Raw genomic sequence first — 27254 nt, 5'->3', positions numbered from 1 at the left:
ACAAAACAATACAAATAGCAAAACTACTAGGTCTAATGAGAATATACAAATTAGTACTACTGAGTGTAGTGCTAATCATAATACACAACATATATTATATCTATACAAAGTGCGTACAACAAAACAATACAAATAGCAAAACTACTAGGTCTAATGAGAATATACAAATTAGTTCTACTGAGTGTAGTGCTAATCACATGTATGTACAGAGTTGTAGTGCATGTACAGTGATACAGGTGTAAAGACAGTATCGTAGTGGTCATACCGTACCACACATCTGTTAGATGTGGCATGCCTTCAGCTAATAGTACATCAGTCAAAGACTCTTGAGTTATTCAACATCCTGACACAGCCTTGGCAGTTTTTTGAATATTTTATTTAGATTTTCCATTATTCAAAACATACACAAATGACAATACAGAGACAATTACAGGACAGTAATAACAGCAACAATAACAACAACTATATGTGGGTGCCTATATACGCCTACGGTAAATGTGTAGGATAAAGTGGTAGAGGTGCCGGTTATGAGGAAGTGAGTTTAACTTACCAGCCCGCACTGCCACAGTCACCCGTCAACACACCTGTTTCAGTGACTGTGGACATACCCACGGACTTCCCCGTTACACCTACATATGTAGACAAACACATCAGGAAAACAGAAACAACAAAAAATAACAATATTTTCAGAGATTTTGAGAGATACAGGATGACAGGATTGATTGATTGATTGAAAATTGTATTAATGTCCACCTTGTTTCAAACTGGTTAGGCTTAGGCCCTCTTTCGAAGTCGCCCTCTTTCGAAGTTGGTTATGCTTAGAGTTTGGAATCAGGGCTGGTGGTCTATCGCCCTGCTCTACAGATAAACTCTAAGCATAACCGACTTCGAAAGAGGGCCTAAGCCTAACCAGTTTGAAACAAGGCTGACATTAATTACATTTTCAATCAATTCAATAACCCACGCTCACTTACAACAGCGCACCTCCGCATGAGCGTGTGTTATTGGATTGATTGATTGATTGAAAATTGTATTAACAGTGAAATGCATGTCCTTTTGACGAATGGCATCTAACAACAGACTTCCCACGATTTATATTTTGTTCCACAATTACTGATGACCCACCAATTACATAATCCGACATTGTGTAAGAAACTAACACATTCGCCGTGACAGAATAGTTTTTGAATGAGTCGTTATGACGCTTTCAACACATCCATTCGTAAAGATTATTGTCCGCCATCTTGGTTTTTCCTATGAAAAAGTCGAACTGGCGGAGTGATTGTAATTCGATTGTGGGCGGGTTCTGGGATCACAAGCGTGTGTTATAAGAAATAACCACGTCTAACTTGACTGTTTCAGCCAATCGGAATCGAGAAATTTGCATGCCATTGTATAATTGAGGTGAGATCAGGTTACCACATGCGGGCTGTTTGTGTTCTCCTTCGGTCATGGCGTGCTTTATCGGGGGGTGTGTCTTGGATGGGGATGTGGTGGGGATTGATGTGTGAGGTGTTCGGGGGACTGACTGTTCCGGGGGGGGGGGGTTCACATGCCTTCAAGCGACATTATATATTTCATGCCTATTCTTAAATCTGCACGTCTACATTACACTACTTTTATTGTCTTTTATACCTATTCTTATGCCTGAAGTTTATGCAATTTTTTATTTTGTCAATTTATGTGCTGATTTTATGCCCATGTTCATTTATTTTTTTTACTAATTGCTGTGGTGCACTCTGGACTGAGAGTACTATGTAGACAGCTATGCTGTCTTGTCGTACAGAACTTGTAAGTCGCTTTGGATAAAAGCGTCAGCTAAATGACTAAATGTAAAATGTAAATGTATTAATATGTATTATTGTTATATTGTAGAAATGTGTGCATTCTATTTTATACTTGCTATACTTATTTTATTTTATACTTATCCTTGTCTAGCACAGTCTCTGGAGTGTAACAGAAAGAAGCATTTTGTATAAAAGTATTCTGTACTTCTGTATGACAACTAATAATGAAACTTGAAATGTCTGTAAAGTCTCGAAAGTCTCAACTACATTGAAAATGTAGAGAATAAATAAAGGCTGATGATGATGATTCAAACTGATGGGGAAATCAAACGTCTGGCAGTGTATAAAGAGATTTTAATCTTAATGATGCTTATCTGGTTAAATAAAGGATTTTATTGATTGATTGAAGTGACATCAATCAATCACTATCATGTAGTGATTACAAAAAAATAATATACAAAGCCAGAATAATGTTCATTCATACAAATACATTAAAAGAGGTGGACACATTTATTGTCTTATTAATAGCCTTTTTGTTTTTGGAGGAGAAATTAGTTTTCATGATTTGCTTGGTTTCATTTTAAAATAATAAATAAGTGTTTAGTTATTCAATTTGAATTTGTGGATATGAAATCTTGCTAAAAGAATGATTCGATTAGATTGATTGTATTGCCATTACATGTATTGAAAACCAAACAAAAAATTCTAGGCATAAAGTGTGTGGATTTGACAACATAGGAAACAGAGACAACATCACTCTGAAATAAACTATGTATACCTAAATCATACCTAAATCAACTAGGGCTCTGTTATGAATTTCAGCAAATGCTTTTTACATGATCATACAGAGGCCTAGAAGTGTCACCACACTCATTCTGGTGTCTGTAAACCAATTTTCTCTCAAGATATGGGAGGGGTCAGCTTGCAGAGAAATGCCCCGCCCCCCCCCAACTGGGGCTCTGTTATGAATTTCAGCAAATACTTTTTACATGATCATACAGAGGCCTAGAAGTGTCACCACACTCATTCTTTTTACATGATCATGTCCTAGAAATCTCACTCACGTATGTCATATGTCTTCCACATAAAAATGCTGGACGCAGAAATGGAGCAGATGAAGACATGAGAATATTAAAATTATTACTTTTTCATAAGTTTTTTTAGCCCATTTCAGCAGATGACCTTAATTACATTATTTCTCATGTGAAGGCGTCATCCAGACCCATATGTCATCCCTACCGGACTTCTAAAAGATGTTTTATGTGCAATTGGTCCATACCAATTAGTCTCCATTGTGAATACACACACACACACATTTTGAATCTTTATTTATGTCCACATAAAGACAATGTTTAAAGGACACAAATATTATCAGTGCACTTGTACATTGTGGGTTATTCTGATACAGTTGTGCCCAAATTGACAATGGCAACCAAAGTTACAGACTCACATGGATGATGAACCTGATAATCTACACACAGCTCATGGATACAGATAGCAGCGTCTTCTCCAAATTGCCCGGCTGCCAATAATTGCTGACACTGAGCAATATTTAGCTAATTGTTTGGCTCTTCTCTTCGGAAGACCGGCCAACTGAAGGCCTCTAACACCCAACTTATGGACATGACCCAAATATGAAGACTAAAAGTTTACAGTTGTAGCCGAGTTGTGATATGGTATGGTCTAACAGTTGATATTTTAACATTTTGGTTTGGTTGGTTGGCTTCCTCTAGACCGTAGTCAAACGTGCAGCCAACTTCTAGGATGAGAACCTCTCTGTTATTCTCATTAACAATAACAACATCGGGGGTGTTTGCTGAAATATCAGAGAACAGTGAATTGTCCCTACACAGATTGAGCATATATGGCTTCACACTGGTGTGTTTATACAGCTTATATGTTGCAGGTGACCCGAGTGTGGAACTGACACTGTCTGCAATCAGGTCACACACACACACACACACACACACACACACACACACACACACACACACACACACACACACACACACACACACACACACACACACACACACACACACACACAGTACTATATACCTGTATGTCATGTATGTCCCTATGCCATAAATGTCATGTATGTTGTGTATGTCATAAATGTCACTATGAATTGAAAATGGGGGACCCTGATGTAAACAAGACAAACTTCTTTCTCTGGTCTGCATCCCCTTAACAATTGTGTGTATTGAGCCGTACTGTACATCTCATAAACTTGCATGTTCACATTATATTAGAGAATATAGAATATCAGGCTATATAAATGACCTTATTATAGCCATGTTGCATATCTATGGATCGGGACAAATCTAATCATTCCACTGGATTTAGTATCACAAAAACCACGAATGAAATCTGTAAATAGACCGCGCAGGCTGGCAAACTGATCGCTGCGCAGGCTGATAATAAACGGCGCTGATATAGGCTGATAGAGTGTATGCACGTTCACGAGGTGTATGCGCGTCCACGATCGCTGCGCAGGCTGATAAACTGCGCTGATAGGCTGATAGAGTGTATGCACGTCCACGCCAGGTCTATGCGCGTTCACCCGAGGGGGGTAGGTCATAATGTGGCGGCGGGTCGGAATTAGGCACAACACCGGGACGCCTCTTCTTTAAAGGCAGCCCAAGAGTGCTTCCGCGTTTCTCTGATTGGCCGCGACGCCCCACGTGACAACGGCAGCGCGGCAGCGCCAGAGCGGAGCGGCAGCGGCGCATAGGTTGCCGCGGCATTATGCATTCGTAATCCCCCCTGTTTTAACATCGACGGTTAGCTCAACTCGTTCCTCAGCTTGCTGTGGAGCCTGCTGTCAGGTTGGTGACAAGTTCGAATCACTTCAATTTCTTTTTTTCTTTTTTTTTTACGTTTAATTAATTTATCATCTCTATATATAAACGTAACTAGCGTCTGTCTTTCTTTCGCCGGTTAAGTTTAGGCATTCTTTCGGAGTTGGTTAAGGTTAGGGTTAAGTTTAGGCATTCTTTCGGAGTTGGTTAAGGTTAGGGTTAAGTTTAGGCATTCTTTCGGAGTTGGTTAAGGTTAGGGTTAAGTTTAGGCATTCTTTCGGAGTTGGTTAAGGTTAGAGTTTGTCGCAGAGCATGGCAATAGAATGCCTGTCTTTCTTTCGCCGGAGCAGCAGCCTATTTCCGCTCTGCCGCGGTCACAATCAGAGAAACGTGGAAGCACTCTTGGGCTGCCTTTAATATAGACGCCACCGGGACTAGCTCCCATCCCTTGTTTTGTTACTTCTCACTTCTTTCCCCGTTTATTCTTTCACGAGGACCTTTTCTGCCGACGTGCCTTCGAATAATCGCAACGCTGGATTTCGCCAGTTGTTGTTTTTTGTCATAGTATGCCAACAGTCTTTTTATTGTGTTATATATTATGGTGACAATACACCAGGAATGTGACTGAACGGTCAGTCGTGTGCAACTGACAATTTCAAGAAAATACAGAAGGCCGGCTAAAGTAATAGTCGTGCTTATTAAAGATGAGTTTTTGCCATAAGGAGAAACTCCACAGGGGGCTCCTGGGTCAGGGTCAAATACGTGATGGATTAAAATGTTTAGACCGTTTCAACTGTGGCTATATAGTTAGCTAAATGTATATTATGTAAGAAAGGTGTACTTAGAGCTGTTTCCCCGAAGCCTGTTTTTGGGCTTCAAACTTCATCAGGGTTTTTCGAACCTTCGTTTTTAATTACAAAACAAATCAAATCTATTTTACATTTATTTTTTTGTTTTATAAAATATCCTCAAACTAAATCCTCAATTTGAATAAAGTGATTAATCTGATTAAATAAGTATTTTTTTTATAAATAAAATCTACTTTCTTTAATGAATATAACTCATCAGTTTTGTCAACATAAATAATGCAATCAGGGCACGGTTGGTACGAAAGTGATGGTGACGTCTCGATGGAGCGCCGAGCGGATGCAGATAGGCTACATCATTTATGATAAATGTTTTATTTAAATGATGAGTCATATACTATAATAGTATAATACTATAATATTAGTGTAGCCTAATCTTTATCTGCAACTGTGAAGAAAAACCCCAGAATGAATAGACGCATAAAAAAAAGATTTATAAAGAAATAATAATAATAATAAAAAATTAAGAATTCAAATGTTGATTTAGAATTCGAACGCCAACGTAACGAGCGAAGGTCCGAACGTTCTAACGTCTGGGCTCAGCCCGTGTTCTAACGTCTGGGCTCAGCCCGTGTTCTAACGTCTGGGCTCAGCCCCGTGTTCTAACGTCTGGGCTCAGCCCCGTGTTCTAACGTCTGGGCTCAGCCCGTGTTCTAACGTCTGGACTCAGCCCGTGTTCTAACGTCTGGGCTCAGCCCGTGTTCTAACGTCTGGGCTCAGCCCCGTGTTCTAACGTCTGGGCTCAGCCCGTGTTCTAACGTCTGGGCTCAGCCCCGTGTTCTAACGTCTGGGCTCAGCCCGTGTTCTAACGTCTGGGCTCAGCCCGTGTTCTAACGTCTGGGCTCAGCCCGTGTTCTAACGTCTGGGCTCAGCCCCGTGTTCTAACGTCTGGGCTCAGCCCGTGTTCTAACGTCTGGGCTCAGCCCGTGTTCTAACGTCTGGGCTCAGCCCGTGTTCTAACGTCTGGGCTCAGCCCGTGTTCTATGATCTGACGCTCGATGGCCTCGCAGTTTTATCACCAGAGAGAAGTTACTGGCACCTCCTCAGGGCTTCTACTGTGTGTGTGTGTGTGTGTGTGCGTGTGTGCGTGTGCGAGCGTGCTTGTGTGTGTGTGTGTTCGAGCATGCTTGTGTGTGTGTGTGTGTGTGTGTGTTCGAGCATGCTTGTGTGTGTGTGTGTGTGTGTGAGTGAGTGAGCGTGCTTGTGTGTGTGTGTGTGTGCATGCTTGTGTGTGTGCAAGCGTGCTTGTGTGTGTGTGTGCGTGCGTGCATGCTTGTGTGTGCGTGTGCTTGTGTGTGTGTGTGTGTGTGTGTGTGCGTGCGTGCATGCTTGTGTGTTTGTGTGCGTGCATTCTTGTGTGTGTGCGTGCGTGCATGCTTGTGTGTGTGTGCGAGCGTGCTTGTGTGTGTGTGTGTATGTGAGTGTGTGCGTGCAGCATGTGTATGTGTTTCCAGTTCACAGTGAAAGCAGTTTTACCATCAGACCCACCGCTTCAGGACGAATGCAGGAATTAACCAAAAAATAATTTTATTTTCAAATTGTCCCTATTTCACTGCTACGACGTCACGCTGTGTCACCAGATGACTGTGGTGTGAAAAAGGGGCTGAATGCCACTCACTCTCATTGGAAACAACAGAGGTCGTATCGAAATGACCTTTTGTTCGTGTGGTGTCGGGGTGGTGTGATTTTAACCCTTTCACCGCCGCACTACCAAAACGGTTAACCCTTTCACTGCGACAATTCACAGAAGGTTAACCCTTTCACTGCCACACAACAGCCGGTTAACCCTTTCACTGCCACACGACAGAAGGTTGACCCTTTACTATCACGGTCGCCGTCGGTTGTGTGATAGTAAAGGGTTAACCTTCTGTCGTGTGGCAGTGAAAGGGTTAAGGCAGCCACCCGTCTGCTCTGGCTGGTAAACATCTGGTCAGAACCTCTTCCCTGGACCACAGAAGCCCCACAGGGACCACAAAAGCCCCACAGGGACCTCAGAAGCCCCACAGGGACCACAGAAGCCCCACAGGGACCACAGAAGCCCCACAGGGACCTCAGAAGCCCCACAGGGACCACAGAAGCCCCACAGGGACCACAGAAGCCCCACAGGGACCACAGAAGCCCCACAGGGACCACAGAAGCCCCACAGGGACTACAGAAGCCCCACAGGGACCACAGAAGCCCCACAGGGACCACAGAAGCCCCACAGGGACTACAGAAGCCCCACAGGGACCACAGAAGCCCCACAGGGACCACAGAAGCCCCACAGGGACCTCAGAAGCCCCACAGGGACCACAGAAGCCCCACTTTGGGCCCCAATGAGCTAGACCCAAGACAAGTGTGGCTGCTTAAATCACCCCCCCCCCCCCCCCACACCACAGTTGCCAAATGTTCTTCATTGTATCCGTTTTGAGTGTATCATCAACTGATCAGTTGTGTTATACCTGTAAACTGATACATCATATAATAGATGTTCAGCCCCCAAAGGCAGATTGGGCCTTTTTTGCATTACTATATATATATATATATATATATATATATATATATATATATATATATATATATATATATATATATATATATATATATATATATATATATATGTGTGACAAAAAGTATTGTCGTTACATGTCCACTTTATTCCCAGAGCCTGATGTCTGGGTAACACTTCAACTGAGACATCTAGAATAGATTGATAATGCAATAACCTTAGTTGTTGACAAACATAATATGTCTGATTTTCAGCTAAGATAAAAATGCAACAGCTACGAGGTCGTTCATATTTGATTCATGAAGAGCACATACTGAAACACTGATTTTATGAGGCCTTAAAATGTTTGTGTGAGCTCTATGAACACCCAAATGAGGTTCATATTCTAGCATTGCTAGAATGTCTGAACCGGAATTAGAACCGCATTTGAGTGTAATAGCTCACACAGACATCATGTGGGTGTAATAGCTCACACAGACATCATTTTGGTGTAATAGCTCACACAGACATCATTTGAGTGTAATAGCTCACACAGACATCATTTGGGTGTAATAGCTCACACAGACATCATTTGAGTGTAATAGCTCACACAGACATCATGTGGGTGTAATAGCTCACACAGACATCATTTGAGTGTAATAGCTCACACAGACATCATTTGGGTGTAATAGCTCACACAGACATCATTTGAGTGTAATAGCTCACACAGACATCATGTGGGTGTAATAGCTCACACAGACATCATTTGAGTGTAATAGCTCACACAGACATCATTTGAGTGTAATAGCTCACACAGACATCATGTGGGTGTAATAGCTCACACAGATATCATTTGAGTGTAATAGCTCACACAGACATAATTTGGGTGTAATAGCTCACACAGACATAATTTGAGTGTAATAGCTCACACAGACATCATGTGGGTGTAATAGCTCACACAGACATCATTTGAGTGTAATAGCTCACACAGACATAATTTGGGTGTAATAGCTCACACAGACATCATTTGAGTGTAATAGCTCACACAGACATCATGTGGGTGTAATAGCTCACACAGACATAATTTGGGTGTAATAGCTCACACAGACATCATTTGGGTGTAATAGCTCACACAGACATCATTTGGGTGTAATAGCTCACACAGACATAATTTGGGTGTAATAGCTCACACAGACATCATTTGAGTGTAATAGCTCACACAGACATGATTTGGGTGTAATAGCTCACACAGACATCATTTGAGTGTAATAGCTCACACAGACATAATTTGGGTGTAATAGCTCACACAGACATAATTTGGGTATAATAGCTCACACAGACATCATGTGGGTGTAATAGCTCACACAGACATCATTTGGGTGTAATAGCTCACACAGACATCATGTGGGTGTAATAGCTCACACAGACATCATTTGGGTGTAATAGCTCACACAGACACAAACATTCTATGGCACAGCCCCCGATTTTACATCCCAGTGACATCACTGATTGGGGAGTTCTCTCTCTGATTCCTACCTTTAGGAGAGAGCGGCGTGCGTTCACTGACTGACCTGTCCTGGGGTACAGGAAGAACATATGGGGACGACAGGGTCTCAGGAGGTAGAGCAGTCGTCTGGTAATCCGGAGGTTCCCGGTTCGATTCCGGCTCCTCCTGGCAGCGCGTCGAAGTGTCCTTGAGCAAGACACTTAACCCCTAACTGCTCCCGATGAGCAGGTTGGCACCTTGCATGGTGGCCTCCGCCGTCGGCGTGTGAACGTGTGAGTGAACGTGAGGCTCATGTTGTAAAGCGCTTTGGATACAAATATAAATACAGTCCATTTACCATCATCCACTTATGTTCATTCTTAAAATGGGTGGCATTCCCCCTTTAATGCCAAACTACCTGCGATTAAGAGATTAAAGAAATAAAATACTGGTCAAACATGGTCAAGTCTCTCCTGACGGGGCAATAAAATAATTATAACTTTTATATTTTGTTCAACTTACTTCCACATGGGCTCCTCAGTGGCTTTGACTCGGACCAGAGGAGAGGATTATTATCAGTGACCTGTGACGAGACGGAGGGTGTCATGCTGCTCAGGGCCACTAGGGGTCATTACACCACTTACTCTTATTATACTGTATTATCAGTAATGCCTTTGTTTTGTACTGTATATCATCAAGATGAGATGGGACATTGGTATATTGTTATAAAGATGTAATGTGTTTTTTTCCCTCTTTAATGTTGGGTTTCTGTCGACCAAGTTTGATGACGTAAGAACCGAGAGAGGCGTCGCAGTGGGAGAGACCCGATCATTGGTATTAGTTCACATCTTACCCTGGATTCTCAGCGTCGGTTCTTGTATTTGACCAAAAGTGTATCGACATGCAAAGTTCCATCTATTTATGATGCAGTTGTTTTACTTTCTGACTTTCATGTCAATTCTTCCAACAAATATTGAGTGTTACGTACCAAGTGTGTAGTTGCTCTTTTTGACCAGAAGGGGTGTCGATTCTGTTTCCATGGAAACTTCTATCTGTTGTTATTATTCCCAGATTTTTTATCAAGACTGTTTTCCTTTCTACATTTGAATTACACAAATGGCCACTTTCTATTCAGATGATACTCTTATTTATGCTATTACCAATGCATGTACCTTCATTTTGTATTTCCACATGGAAAATAAAACAAGGTTATATATTTTACATTTGGCGTTTTGTGTTGAGGTTTATTGTTAAAGAAATAAAGCAAACAACAACAACAACAACAACAACAACACAAAGAGTGTAGGGGGGAGTGGAGCACAACCTAACCTTTTTTATTTTTGCTAAATAATTACAGATATTTATGTTAATCGTGTTTTTATACAAGCAATATACACATCTGTGCTACAAATCAACTCTGTAAATTTGTTCAATAAAATGTTATGTGTGAAAATTTGATCTGTGGACATATGGTTCATGCTGCTCTGAAACCTATGCAGTGTAACATCATGGCTAATGTTACACTGCACTGTTTTATTTGACTGCCAGGGATATAATGTGACATATTGACAGTGTTGGGCAGTAACGCGTTACAGTAATAACATTACTTGTCCCAGTAACAAGTAGTGTAACAAATTACTGCCTCGATTTCAGTAATGTTATTACAGTTACCTCATCAAAACAACTTGTTACTTCATTACTTTGACTTTGTCAAGACCAAAGAGAACATCGTTGATGATCTGTCTAAACTGCGATCAAGGCTTAGGAGTGCATTGTGAGAAAATCCAATCTCAACAGTGGAGGCGTCCTCTACACTCTAAAAGACGAAACAGGTGTCCTCTACACTCTAAAAGATGAAACAGACGTCCTCTACACTCTAAAAGATGAAACAGACGTCCTCTACACTCTAAAAGATGAAACAGACGTCCTCTACACTCTAAAAGATGAAACAGGTGTCCTCTACACTCTAAAAGATGAAACAGACGTCCTCTACACTCTAAAAGATGAAACAGACGTCCTCTACACTCTAAAAGATGAAACAGACGTCCTCTACACTCTAAAAGATGAAACAGGTGTCCTCTACACTCTAAAAGATGAAACAGACGTCCTCTACACTCTAAAAGATGAAACAGACGTCCTCTACACTCTAAAAGATGAAACAGACGTCCTCTACACTCTAAACGATGAAACAGGCGTCCTCTACACTCTAAAAGGTGAAACAGGCGTCATCTACACTCTAAAAGATGAAACAGACGTCCTCTACACTCTAAAAGATGAAACAGACGTCCTCTACACTCTAAAAGATGAAACAGGCGTCCTCTACACTCTAAGAGATGAAACAGACGTCCTCTACACTCTAAACGATGAAACAGGCGTCCTCTACACTCTAAAAGATGAAACAGACGTCCTCTACACTCTAAAAGATGAAACAGGCGTCCTCTACACTCTAAAAGATGAAACAGGCGTCATCTACACTCTAAAAGATGAAACAGACGTCCTCTACACTCTAAAAGATGAAACAGGCGTCCTCTACACTCTAAAATATGAAACAGACGTCCTCTACACTCTAAAAGATGAAACAGGCGTCCTCTACACTCTAAAAGATGAAACAGGCGTCCTCTACACTCTAAAAGATGAAACGGACGTCCTCTACACTCTAAAAGATGAAACAGACGTCTTCTACACTCTAAAAGATGAAACAGGTGTCCTCTACACTCTAAAAGATGAAACAGGCGTCCTCTACACTCTAAAAGATGAAACAGTGGAGGCGTCCTCTACACTCTAAAAGATGAAACAGACGTCCTCTACACTCTAAAAGATGAAACAGACGTCCTCTACACTCTAAAAGATGAAACAGACGTCCTCTACACTCTAAAAGATGAAACAGACGTCCTCTACACTCAAAAAGATGAAACAGGCGTCCTCTACACTCTAAAAGATGAAACAGGCGTCCTCTACACTCTAAACGATGAAACAGGCGTCCTCTACACTCTAAAAGATGAAACAGACGTCCTCTACACTCTAAAAGATGAAACAGGCGTCCTCTACACTCTAAAAGATGAAACAGGTGTCCTCTACACTCTAAAAGATGAAACAGGTGTCCTCTACACTCTAAAAGATGAAACAGGTGTCCTCTACACTCTAAAAGATGAAACAGACGTCCTCTACACTCTAAAGGATGAAACAGGCGTCCTCTACACTCTAAAAGATGAAACAGACGTCCTCTACACTCTAAAAGATGAAACAGGCGTCCTCTACACTCTAAAAGATGAAACAGGTGTCCTCTACACTCTAAAAGATGAAACAGACGTCCTCTACACTCTAAAGGATGAAACAGGCGTCCTCTACACTCTAAAAGATGAAACAGGCGTCCTCTACACTCTAAAAGATGAAACAGGTGTCCTCTACACTCGAAACAGGTGTCCTCTACACTCTAAAAGATAAAACAGGTGTCCTCTACACTCTAAAAGATAAAACAGGTGTCCTCTACACTCTAAAAGATGAAACAGACGTCCTCTACACTCTAAAAGATGAAACAGGTGTCCTCTACACTCGAAACAGACGCCCTCTCCACTCTAAAAGATGAAACAGGTGTCCTCTACACTCGAAACAGACGCCCTCTACACTCTAAAAGATAAAACAGGTGTCCTCTACACTCTAAAAGATGAAACAGACATCCTCTACACTCTAAAAGATGAAACAGGTGTCCTCTACACTCTAAAAGATGAAACAGGTGTCCTCTACACTCTAAAAGATGAAACAGGCGTCCTCTACACTCTAAAAGATGAAACAGACATCCTCTACACTCTAAAAGATGAAACAGGTGTCCTCTACACTCTAAAAGATGAAACAGGCGTCCTCTACACTCTAAAAGATGAAACAGGCATCCTCTACACTCTAAAAGATGAAACAGACGCCCTCTACACTCTAAAAGATAAAACAGGTGTCCTCTACACTCTAAAAGATGAAACAGGTGTCCTCTACACTCTAAAAGATGAAACAGACGTCCTCTACACTCTAAAAGATGAAACAGGCGTCCTCTACACTCTAAAAGATGAAACAGACGTCCTCTACACTCTAAAAGATGAAACAGACGTCCTCTACACTCTAAAAGATGAAACAGGCGTCCTCTACACTCTAAAAGATGAAACAGGTGTCCTCTACACTCTAAAAGATGAAACAGACGTCCTCTACACTCTAAAAGATGAAACAGGCGTCCTCTACACTCTAAAAGATGAAACAGACGTCCTCTACACTCTAAAAGATGAAACAGGTGTCCTCTACACTCTAAAAGATGAAACAGGTGTCCTCTACACTCTAAAAGATGAAACATGTGTCCTCTACACTCTAAAAGATGAAACAGACGTCCTCTACACTCTAAAAGATGAAACAGGTGTCCTCTACACTCTAAAAGATGAAACAGGTGTCCTTTACACTCTAAAAGATGAAACAGACGTCCTCTACACTCTAAAAGATGAAACAGACGTCCTCTACACTCTAAAAGATGAAACAGGCGTCCTCTACACTCTAAAAGATGAAACAGGCATCCTCTACACTCTAAAAGATGAAACAGACGTCCTCTACACTCTAAAAGATGAAACAGGCGTCCTCTACACTCTAAAAGATGAAACAGGTGTCCTCTACACTCTAAAAGATAAAACAGGTGTCCTCTACACTCTAAAAGATGAAACAGACGTCCTCTACACTCTAAAAGATGAAACAGGTGTCCTCTACACTCGAAACAGACGTCCTCTACACTCTAAAAGATAAAACAGGTGTCCTCTACACTCTAAAAGATGAAACAGACGTCTTTTACACTCTAAAAGATGAAACAGGTGTCCTCTACACTCGAAACAGGTGTCCTCTACACTCTAAAAGATGAAACAGACGTCCTCTACACTCTAAAAGATTAAACAGATGCCCTCTACACTCTAAAAGATGAAACAGGTGTCCTCTACACTCGAAACAGGCGTCCTCTACACTCTAAAAGATGAAACAGACGCCCTCTACACTCTAAAAGATAAAACAGGTGTCCTCTACACTCTAAAAGATGAAACAGACGTCCTCTACACTCTAAAAGATGAAACAGACATCCTCTACACTCTAAAAGATGAAACAGACGTCCTCTACACTCTAAAAGATGAAACAGACATCCTCTACACTCTAAAAGATGAAACAGACGTCCTCTACACTCTAAAAGATGAAACAGGTGTCCTCTACACTCGAAACAGGCGTCCTCTACACTCTAAAAGATAAAACAGGTGTCCTCTACACTCTAAAAGATGAAACAGACGTCCTCTACACTCTAAAAGATGAAACAGACGTCCTCTACACTCTAAAAGATGAAACAGACGTCTTCTACACTCTAAAAGATGAAACAGGTGTCCTCTACACTCTAAAAGATGAAACAGGCGTCCTCTACACTCTAAAAGATGAAACAGGCATCCTCTACAGTCTACACTCTAAAAGATGAAACAGACGTCCTCTACACTCTAAAAGATGAAACAGGCGTCCTCTACACTCTAAAAAGATGAAACAGGAGTCCTCTACACTCTAAAAGATGAAACAGACGTCCTCTACACTCTAAAAGATGAAACAGGAGTCCTCTACACTCTAAAAGATGAGACAGGCATCCTCTACGGACACAATGCGATTAAGAATAGAGTTAAAGAAGACTTGTCCGGCCCATGGGGACATTAACTTGTGATTTCGGGCTTTACAAATACATTTGATTTGATTTAATGATTTAGGTATACATAGTTTATTTCAGAGTGATGTTGTCAAATCCACACACTTTATGCCTAGAATGTTTTGTTTGGTTTTCAATACATGTAATGGCAATACAATCAATCTAATCGAATCATTCTTTTAGCAAGATTTCATATCCACAAATCCAAATTGAATAACTAAACACTATTATTTATTATTTTAAAATGAAGCCAAGCAAATCATGAAAACTAATTTCTCCTCCAAAAACAAAAAGGCTATTAATAAGACAATAAATGTGTCCACCTCTTTTAATGTATTTGTATGAATGAACATTATTCTGGCTTTGTATATAATTTTTTTGTAATCACTACATGATAGTGATTGATTGATGTCACTTCAATCAATCAATAAAATCCTTTATTTAACCAGATAAGCATCATTGAGATTAAAATGTCTTTATACACTGCCAGACGTTTGATTTCCCCATCAGTTTGAATCATCATCATCATCAACCTTTATTTATTCTCTACATTTTCAATGTAGTCGAGACTTTCGAGACTTTACAGACATTTCAAGTTTCAAGTTCAAGTTTCTTTATTAGTTGTCATACAGAAGTACAGAATACTTTTATACAAAATGCTTCTTTCTGTTACGCTCCAGAGACTGTGCTAGACAAGGATAAGTATAAAATAAAATAAGTATAGCAAGTATAAAATAGAATGCACACATTTCTACAATATAACAATAATACATATTAATAGCTATCTACATAGTACTCTCAGTCCAGAGTGCACCACAGCAATTAGTAAAAAAAAAAAATGTAAAAGAAAAATAAATGAACATGGGCATAAAATCAGCACACAATGACAAAATAAAAAAATTGCATAAACTTCAGACATAAGAATAGGTATAAAAGACAATAAAAGTAGTGTAATGTAGACGTGCAGATTTAAGAATAGGCATAAAATATATAATGTCGCTCGAAGGCATGTGAACCCCCCCCCCCCCCCCCCCCCCCCCCGGAACAGTCAGTCCCCCGAACACCTCACACATCAATCCCCACCACATCCCCATCCAAGACACACCCCCCGATAAAGCAAGCCATGACTGAAGGAGAACACAAACAGCCCGCATGTGGTAACCTGATCTCACCTCAATTATACAATGGCATGCAAATGTCTCGATTCCGATTGGCTGAAACAGTCAAGTTAGTCGTGGTTATTTCTTATAACACACGCTCGTGATCCCAGAACCCGCCCACAACCGAATTACAATCACTCCGCCAGTTCGACTTTCTCATAGGAAAAACCAAGATGGCGGACAATAATCTTTACGAATGGATGTGTTGAAAGTGTCATAACGACTCATTCAAAAACTATTCTGTCACGGCGAATGTGTTAGTTTCTTACACAATGTCGGATTATGTAATTGGTGGGTCATGAGTAATTGTGGAACAAAATATAAATCGCGGGAAGTCTGTTAGATGCCATTCGTCAAAAGGACATGCATTTCACTGTTAATACAATTTTTAAGCAATCAATCAATCAAACCAATAACACACGCTCACGCGGAGGTGCGCTGTTGTAAGTGAGCGTGGGTTATTGAATTGATTGATTGATTGAAAATGTATTTAATGTCCGCCTTGTTTCAAACTGGTTAGGCTTAGGCCCTCTTTCGAAGTCGGTTATGCTTAGAGTTTATCTTTAGAGCAGGGCGATAGACCACCAGCCCTGATTCCAAACTCTAAGCATAAGCAACTTCGAAAGAGGGCGACTTCGAAAGAGGGCCTAAGCCTAACCAGTTTGAAACAAGGTGAACATTAATACAATTTTCAATCAATCAATCAATCCTGTATCTCTCAATGTCTCTGAAAATATTGTTATTTTTTGTTGTTTTTTTTGTTTCTGTTTTCCTGATGTGTTTGTTTACATATGTAGGCACCTCTACCACTTTATCCTACACATTTACCGTAGGCGTATATAGGCACCCACACAGGGCACGAAATTAACTTTTTGACTCACCGGCCAGTGGCGGGTAGATGGGAAAATTCTACCAGCCAAGCATATTTCTTACCGGCCAAAAGAAATTCGCATTTTTGTGTCACATTATAAATTTTTTTCAGTACATTTCAAGTAGATAAGCTATTACGTTGAAGAATAGACACTTAAAGAGGCCAGAGTTAAATTTGTACTCTCTCTCTCTCTCTCTCTGAAGTGACTTCTCGCTATCTGCAAACAGCTCCACTGTCTGTGTGTATACCAGTGGAGGTTTCTCTATGACAACACGTGAAACACAAATTCACTCATAATTCATAATTATTATTCATTTACATATATATATATATACATTTATTTTATTTATATATATATACAAAATTTATTTTTTTAATTATAATTATTTTATATTTTTTTATTAGAAAAGTTTTCCTCTGTAAAAAAAATGCCAGTGAATTTTTTCTTTTTAAAAAATTGCCAAAATTGCCAGCTCTGAGCAGGCCTGCACTGCAGTAATGACTGCAGTAATTATTCGTGAAGAAAACTTCACAGGTGTGACCCAATGTTATATAAATAATAAATAACAGCCAATCGAAATAGGCTATTAATTTCGTCTAAGCACGGTCTGTGCAGTTAAACTCTTGCCATTGAATGGAGGATTGAATGATTGACAGCCCTTGCCATCCAATACATGGAGGTTGAATATGATTGGCAGCCTTGCAAATCCAATCAGAGATTGCTGCATTGCAAAGTCAAAACGGGTCCATCTGCAGGGTAGGTTTAGCTCTGGCCAATCTCAAGTTTCTCAAGTTTCTTTATTAGTTGTCATACAGAAGTACAGAATACTTTTATACAAAATGTAACAGAAATAAGCATTTTGTATAAAAGTATTCTGTACTTCTGTATGACAACTAATAAAGAAACTTGAGAAACTTGAGATTGGCCAGAGCTAAACCTAACCTCCGACCCTGCAGATGGACCCATTTTGACTGTTTGAAAGAGCAAGGAAGTAGTTTAGTTGTTGTTTAGTAGAAGTAAGCTGTACAGCTATAACAAGTAAAGTCAGGCTAAATTAAACTTTGCGCCAACATTAGGACCGAAGTATAAACCAGCAACTGAGCAACATGAAGAAGTGGATTTATGCATCTGGATCAGAAAAAACATTGTGGATGAAAAAGTAAGTAGGCTAGTGTTTGTAAAAGCTTTATGCTAACAGTAGCTACCCAGCTTAGCCTACATCACAATGATAATCACCAAGCTAACTTACTGTACACACTGTAGGGCTGGGCAATTAATCAAAACAGAATCGCGATATCGATTCATAGACCTATGCAATCTCATTTCTAAGTTATGACTATTTTTTTTTATTCAATTTTTTTTTTTTTTTTATTATTATTTTATCTGGGTTGAACATGATTTGTGGAACTCCCTCTGGTGTTGTGGTCATGGTATTCACTGACCTTTGGGAAGTATTTCGACATGCACATGGGTATCTTAGTGGTGTAGTGTATCTTGTAGACCAGGCAAGTTGCTGTACTCTGTCGTCTACTCTAAGCCATCCTAGGTTGTCAAAGTGGGCAGGGGTGAGGTGGGTTTTAGGAGTAAGGTCAAGCAGTAGTCTGACCAGTTTGTTTTGTGATGTTTGTAATCTTGTTTTTAGTGCCTTTGAGGTGCTTTGGTACCATGAGGTGCAAGCATAGTCGTAGTACCCTTGAATGAGTGCTCCTGTTAGAGTCTTCAAGGTATTCTTGTTTACCAGAGAGGAGATCTGGTACAAGAATCTAGTTAGTTGGTTGACTTAGTTTTATTACATTGGATCCCATTTTGTCACAGGAATGATTTGCCTCTATAGGATGGAACCCATGTAGGGAATTTCATCTTTCCTTTTAAGATAAGATAAGATATTCCTTTATTGACCCCCTTGGGGAAATTCAGGCATCATAGCAGCATGGGGGAAGGGGGGGGGGGGGGGGGTACAGGTAGTGAAAACAACACAAGCTGTGTAAACAAATAGGTCAATATAATTTACTATCTAACTAACTGAAATATATTTTCACAGTGTCACATAAGGTGCAGTATGCATAAGGTAGTGTTATAATTTACTATCTAACTAACTGAAATATACATTATTCATTATTCACAGTATCACAGTATCCACATAAGGTGCAGTATGCCTAAGGTAGTGTAAGTTGTCCTCCTTGGGTTCCTATAAGTCCCAGGTCGATGTCTGGCAGCAGTTGCTGCCCACTGTTGTGGAGCCTGATGGCCACTGGTATGAAGGACTGTCCGAGGCGGTTAGTTGAGTGTCGGGGGGGTATGAGTCTGTGGCTTCCTTGTCACCTTCACCTAATATGTTTTGATCTGGTCAGGTGCGCTGTCACCTAAAATGTTTTGATCTGATCAGGTGCGCTGTCACCTAAAATGTTTTGATCTGGTCAGGTGCGCTGCCTTTCACCTAAAATGTTTTGATCTGATCAGGTGCGCTGTCACCTAATATGTTTTGATCTGGTCAGGTGGGCTGTCACCTAATATGATTTCATCTGGTCAGGTGCGCTGTCACCTAATGTTAATATGTTTTCATCTGTGTCCACTGACCACTGACACACAGTGGGGGATGTTTTAAAAATATAATTTAATATATAATATAATATAATAATTTGTGCTTCACCTAAAAATTTGGTCAGCAGCCTCCACTGGTGTATACTTAGTAGCCTCCAGATGCAGCCAGGATGCGTGAATATTAAAGGCAACCAACTTGTGTTCAGCTTTTCGTTCAGCGTTTCTGATTGGCCACACGGCCAATCAATCAATCCACTAGCACACGCCCTTGCGGCGCGGCAGAAGCGCTGGTCGAACCAGCGGTGTTCTGTTGTGTGACTGTACTACAGCGGTGTTCTGTTGTGTGACTGTACTAAACTCTTCCACCATATGACCGACATTTGACATACAGTACACCTCCTATCTATGTTGGGATTATGTTTGGTCATGACAAAACAATAAAAATTGCTACTGTTAGTAATGCTGCCACCACCCACTTCAATGACAGAGCTCTCATATTTGCGAATGCATAAACTATATCTTAAATTATGGCGATGTGTCTAATATGGCTGTCGCGAAGTCATTGATAAGCGACAGCCATATTAGACACATAATTTAAGATATAGTTTATGCATTCGCAAAATATGAGAGCGCGCCGCTGTCATTGAAGGGCTTCCTACAACAGAGCACCGCCGCTGCTGCTGCTGAAGCTGTATCAAGCCGGCGGCGGCGCACGAAAGCCGGGGATAAACCACCACGTCGCCCCGCTGGCGCTTCAGGCTCAGCAGCCTCCACGGGCGAAATAACATATAACGTTACAGTTCCACACTGATGTACAGTGAGTGTCTAATATGGCTGTCGCGAAGTCATGCCTCTCCCTCTGACAATATCATAATGATGTGTTTTCTATATTATATCCACAATCATTCATCTAAAAAGTTGTATGGGCTTTGATTAAACATGTAACCTACACCTACTGTAACTTACTGTACCTCTGCTTCCTACAGCACAGCAGGTAATGGCGTTAATCAATGGAACGCGAAACATAATAACGTTACGCTTTCTAGTTCAGCGCATTTCTTAACTGTATGGGCTTTGTTTATACACGAGTGAATCTGGTAGTTGGTTGTTAAAAACGCGAAACATAATAATGTTACGCTTTCTAGTTCAGCGCATTTCATAGCGCTCCACTGCTACCGCAGCCCAACACAAGTGCGTTGGAACAGCAGCCACAAGTTGGTTGCCCGCGCTGCCGCTCGCGCGCGCTCCTTGGATTTCATTTGGGACGTGGGACGACTGCGCTTGCCTGCGCGTGGGGGCGCGGCCAATCAGAGAAAAGCCGAACACAAGTTGGTTGCCTTTAATATTCACGCAGCCAGCGTACTCCGGCGCTGCAGCTGGACCCTATTGGTACAGTATACTGTGCGTTGGTCAGATCACATTCAGCATGCCCTCAGCTCGAATACGCATTGAATCAATGTTATAAGACATTGATATCAGGAGCTATCTGTAGCTACTGCTAGCCGGCTAGATAACGTTAAGACAACGCCTCAGTGAACTATTTCGTTTACTGGGACATATAGAGCTAACGTGAGCTAATGAGCAAACGGAGGTATTATGTACTCGACTATTGCTGGAGCATTTGTTGATATCAGCAGCTATCAGTAGCTAGCCAGCTAGATACCGTTAGACAATGCCTCGTCATGTATTAAACTAAAAGTGAATAGTTGACTGGGTCATTGTTTAAACAGTAACGTTAGCTCACGGAGGTCCGCACTAGACTAGAGCAGACTGCCTCTGTGTTGATACGAGCAGAAGCACAGACTGGGGCGGATACGACTCGTTGCCACGAGTTTTTTCAAAATAAGAGTATCATATATGAACCGAATGTTGCTAACTGCCGGAGCCATCGATATTATGACTGGAGCTGCGCTTGGGGCGGAAATGAGACCCGCGCAGGATTTTCAAAATAAGAGTATCGATATGAACTACACGCCAGGTGGCGGGCAGACCTCTCAGTGTCACTCGCCAAACGTAAAATCTGCCCGCCATTGGCGGGTGGCGGGCTCTAATTTCGTGCCCTGCACCCACATATAGTTGTTGTTATTGTTGCTGTTATTACTGTCCTGTAATTGTCTCGGTATTGTCATTTGTGTATGTTTTGAATAATGGAAAATCTAAATAAAATATTCAAAACAAAAAAAAACTGCCAAGGCTGTGTCAGGATGTTGAATAACTCAGAGTCTTTGACTGATGTACTATTAGCTGAAGGCATGCCACATCTAACAGATGTGTGGTATGGTATGACTACTACGATACTGTCTTTACACCTGTATCACTGTACATGTTCTACAACTCTGTACATACATGTGATTAGCACTACACTCAGTAGAACTAATTTGTATATTCTCATTAGACCTAGTAGTTTTGCTATTTGTATTGTTTTGTTGTACGCACTTTGTATAGATAGCGATCTGGCCAAGCAAGGCAGCAGAAAGTTTCAACATAAAAAAGAACATCACAATAAAATACAGATAAAACATTCTCAGCAAGATCCAATTTCAGACAAGTTATCAAACAGGCAAGTTATCAAACACAGTTGCACTGTCGGAGGGAACTGAGTTCGTAGGTTTTTAAGATGGCTTTGAATTCTCCGAGGGTGACCAGTCCTGGCAAATTTAGGTCCTCCTGTATCTTGTTCCAGGATGAAGGAGCAGCATATTTAAAAGCCTTTTTTCCCCAATTCAGTTCTCATATAGGGAACATCCAGTTTCAGAGCATCTTGGGAACGAAGGGCATACTTGTATTGCTTAGTGCACAGAAGCACGCGTAGGTACGAGGGAACCAGCTTAAGCAGAGCTTTGTGCACAAGAGAGAGCCATCGAGAAAATCTCCTTACTAATAGAGATGGGTAACTTGCAATGGCATATAGGGTGCAATGGTGCACTCGATTGCCACATCTCGTGACAAAGCATAAGGCAGAATGGTACACAGTATCCAGCTTTCTTTTCCAGCATTTAATTTTTTATTTGCACCTCAAACAAGTAATTTATAGGCCTTTTGCGCATGGAGATACACACAGAGATGCTCTAACACCTGGGTCAGGTGCCCAGCTGCCATGCTAGCTGTTTTAGCATTTTAGCAACATAGATGGTATCGTCATTGTATGTCTCTCTTTTGTAATTAGTGTTGTTTTGTCAGTCACAGTTTTTTGCCTAGGTTACGTCTCTAAACTCTTACTGACATAAATGAGTTTGAACGTGTCTGATGAACCCATAGAACAGGTAAATAAAGTAAAATTACTGGGCATAATAATTGATAGCCAGCTGTCATGGGCAGAACACATTGATACCATAGTGAAGAAGATGGGGAGTGGTATCTCCATGGTGAGAAAATGTCTTTCTTATGTCCCTACATATATTGTGGGACAGGTGGCGAAATCTTTAATTTTATGTCACCTAGATTACTGTGCACCAGTATGGTCCTCTGCATCCAAAGGTCAACTAAAGAAATTGCAAACTGCCCAGAACAGAGCTGCAAGGTTAGTCTTACATTGTTCCATGAGAACAAACACCATCACTATGCACCGGCAACTCTCATGGTTAACGGTAGAGAATAGGCTGGTTTTCAACACAGTTAAATTTTTCAGGAACACTGTCTTTTCGTCTCAACCTGTTTTCTTATACAAACAAATTGTCAGATGCAGTCAGGTTCATTCTTATTTTACTAGGTCAGCTGATGATGGACAGATTATGTTACCATGTCCAAAATCAAATGCTTTAAAGAGGACTGTTGTTTATCGTGCCATCAATCATTGGAATAACTGCCCACTGAACATAAGTAAATTGAATAGTAGTGTCTTTCAAATACCACCTGAGAATGCACTACTTAAATATGTGAGCAAAATATTCTGATGTTGATAATGATGTCTACAATGTTTTACTGTTTTTAGACAATGTTACAATGTTTTTAGATAATGATGTCTACAATGTTTTACTGTTTTTAGATTATCATTGTTAATTGTGATTGTCATATGTATCTTATGTTGTTATGTTTTGTGTTTTGTGTTGTCTTTCTATGTGGACCCCAGGAAGACTAGCTCGCCACTTAGGTGACAGCTAATGGGGATCCTTTTAAACAATAAACAATAAAGAAATATTTTAAAGTTCACATCACTTCCTGTTCCTTATATTACGGGAAGAGGGGCTAATAGGTTAAACCCACAACATTAAGAGATTTCTCACAAATTAATAATATAGCCATCATTGGTAATATGAACAAAAACGAAATCTTTATATTAAATCAAATTAGATTAGTGTAAATATTTCAATTCAATAATGTAAATGGGAATAAATGAATATAAAAACTTCATGAACACAACATCACTATTCTGGCTGCTACATTTCCAATCCCTAATTGTTACTGTGGAACAATTATCAATGAATGATAATATTGCAGCCACATTCTACAACATTGATACATAAAACATAATATATACAGTAATAACATTATGGAAGTGCATTTCTGTTTTTAAATTGAAGTCCAGGTCCAATGTGATGTGTCCGTCTTTCAACATTGAACACTGAAGTCTTCCTAGGGATCAGCCACAGTCCATGTCTGCCCTTGGGGGGGGAAGGACGACGGGATGGGAAAAGTGCAGACACATTTCAGTGCATGTGTGCGAGTGTTCCTGTGTGTCGCACATCCCGCATGTGTGTGTTCTTCTTCTAAAAGAGTACATGGGGTTTCTATTTAATATACTGCAAACTGTGTTTGGGGACCTGTTCTATTTATTCTTTTCAAGTCTACTCTCAGCTTAAACGGAAGAACTAAATGGTTTCTCTCCTGTATGAGTTCTAGTGTGTCTCTTCAGATTTGTTTGCAGACTGAACCCTTTCCCACAAACTAAACAGCTAAATGGTTTCTCTCCAGTATGAGTTCTCATGTGTGTCTTCAGATGTGTTTGCTGAATGAACCCTTGCCCACAAACTGAACAACTAAATGGTCTCTCTCCAGTATGAGTTATCATGTGTGTTTTCAGTTGTGCCTTCCTACCTAACCCTTTCCCACAAACTGAACAACTAAATGGTTTCTCTCCAGTATGAGTTATCATGTGGCTCTTCAGATGTGTTTGCTGAATGAACCCTTTCCCACAAACTGAACAGCTAAATGGTTTCTCTCCAGTATGATTTATCATGTGTATCTTCAGTTGTGCCTTCATACTGAACCCTTTCTCACAAACTGAACAGCTAAATGGTTTCTCTACAGTATGAGTTATCATGTGTTTCTTCAGATCTCCCTTGCTACTGGACCCTTTCCCACAAACTGAACAGCTAAATGGTTTCTCTCCAGTGTGAGTTCTCATGTGTATCTTCAGATGTGTTTGCCGAATGAACCCTTTCCCACAAACTGAACAGCTAAATGGTTTCTCTCCAGTATGGGTTCTCATGTGTATCTTCAGATCTCCCTCGCTCCTGAACCATTTCCCACAAACTAAACAGCTAAATGGTTTCTCTCCAGTATGTGTTCTCATGTGTGTCTTCAGATTTCCCTCCCTACTGAACCATTTCCCACAAACTAAACAGCTAAATGGGTTCTCTCCAGTATGAGTTATCATGTGGAACTTCAGTTGTGCCTTCATACTGAACCCTTTCTCACAAACTGAACAGCTAAATGGTTTCTCTCCAGTATGAGTTCTCATGTGAATCTTCAGAGCTGCCTTTATACTGAACGCTTTCTCACAAACTGAACAACTAAATGGTTTCTCTCCAGTATGAGTTATCATGTGGCTCGTCAGTTGTGCCTTCGTAATGAACCCTTTCCCACAAACTGAACAACTAAATGGTTTCTCTCCAGTATGTGCTCTCATGTGTGTCTTCAGATTTCTTTGCTGATTGAACCCTTTCCCACAAACTGAACAGCTAAATGGTTTCTCTCCAGTATGAGTTATCATGTGGCTCTTCAGTTTTGCCTTCATACTGAACCCTTTCTCACAAACTGAACAGCTAAAAGGTTTCTCTCCAGTATGAATTCTCATGTGTCTCTTCAGACGTGATTGCAGACTGAACCCTTTCTCACAAACTGAACAGCTAAAAGGTTTCTCTCCAGTATGAATTCTCATGTGTCTCTTCAGACGTGATTGCAGACTGAACCCTTTCTCACAAACTGAACAGCTAAATTGTTTCTCTACAGTATGAGTTATCATGTGGCTCTTCAGATGTACCTTTGTACCGATTCCTTTCCCACAAACTGAACAAAGAAAAGGTTTCTCTCCAGTATGAGTTCTCATGTGACTCTTCAGTTCTCCCTTTGCACTGAACCCTTTCTCACAAACTGAACAGCTAAATGGTTTCTCTACAGTATGAGTTATCATGTGTCTCTTCAGATTTCCTTGGTGACTGAACCCTTTCCCACAGACTAAACAACCAATTGGTTTCTCTCCAGTATGGGTTCTCATGTGTGTCTTCAGATGTGTTTGCTGACTGAACCCTTTCCCACAAACTGAACAACTAAATGGTTTCTCTCCAGTATGTGTTCTCATGTGTCTCTTCAGATGTACCTTTGTACCGATTCCTTTCCCACAAACTGAACAAAGAAAAGGTTTCTCTCCAGTATGAGTTCTCATGTGACTCTTCAGTTCTCCCTTCGCACTGAACCCTTTCCCACAAACTGAACAACCAATGGGTTTCACTCCGGTATGATTTTTTACGTGTATCTTCAGATCTCTCTTCTTGCTGAATCCAGGCCTGTTAGACAACGTCTGTGTCTTCTTTTGTTTTGCTGCCATCAAACCTGGACATCCACTCTCCTTCCATTCATCACACTCATCAGTCTCCGCTCCAGAACTGTCATCATCACTGTCATCAGTCTCAGCTCCAGAACTGTCATCATCAGTGTCATCATTCTCAGCTCCAGAACTGTCATCATCACCGTCATCAGTCTCAGCTCCAGAACTGTCATCATCACCGTCATCAGTCTCAGTTAGAGAACAGTCTGAAGAGAGAGGCTGGCTATCTCTAGTTGGTTCTAAATCACCAGCTGGATCTAAGTTACTGGTTAGTTCTGCTACTCCACAGTCCTCTCCTTCAGGTTCTGTTTTCATGTGTTCAGTTGAGGTGCTGGGTAAAGAGTATGCTTCTCTGTTTTTCTCCCTTTGGGTTTGAAGAGGCTGGAAGGACAGAGCGTTCTCTTGACCATCTTCACATTTCACTGGGTCTACTGTGATCTTGGAGAGATCAGCTTCTTCCAGCCCTTGATCTAGTTCATCTTTAATCTGCTCTGGGTCCCGGTTTTGGCTGAGTTGTGAGGACAGAGTGTTCTCACCTTCATTTTCACATTTCACAGGTTGTAAGGTCATCTTGGAGCCATCAGCCTCCTCTAGATCTTGACACAGTTCCCCCTGTTCCTCTTTAATCTGGAGGGGCTCTGTGTCCTGGGTTTGGCTGAGCTGTGAGGACTGAGGTTTCTCTTCATCATGTTCACTCTTCACAGAGACAGGAAGCTCCTCTCCCTCCTGACTGATCCAGAGTTCCTCCTGTTCCTCTTTCATCTGTAGGAGCTCTGGCTCCTCCTGGACCAGACTGGGGCTCCTCTCCTGCTGCTCAGG

This window comes from Notolepis coatsorum (assembly GCF_963971535.1).
Source record: "Notolepis coatsorum genome assembly, chromosome: 3".
Lineage (NCBI taxonomy): Eukaryota > Metazoa > Chordata > Actinopteri > Aulopiformes > Paralepididae > Notolepis > Notolepis coatsorum.
Note: the sequence above shows the minus strand (reverse complement) of the source record.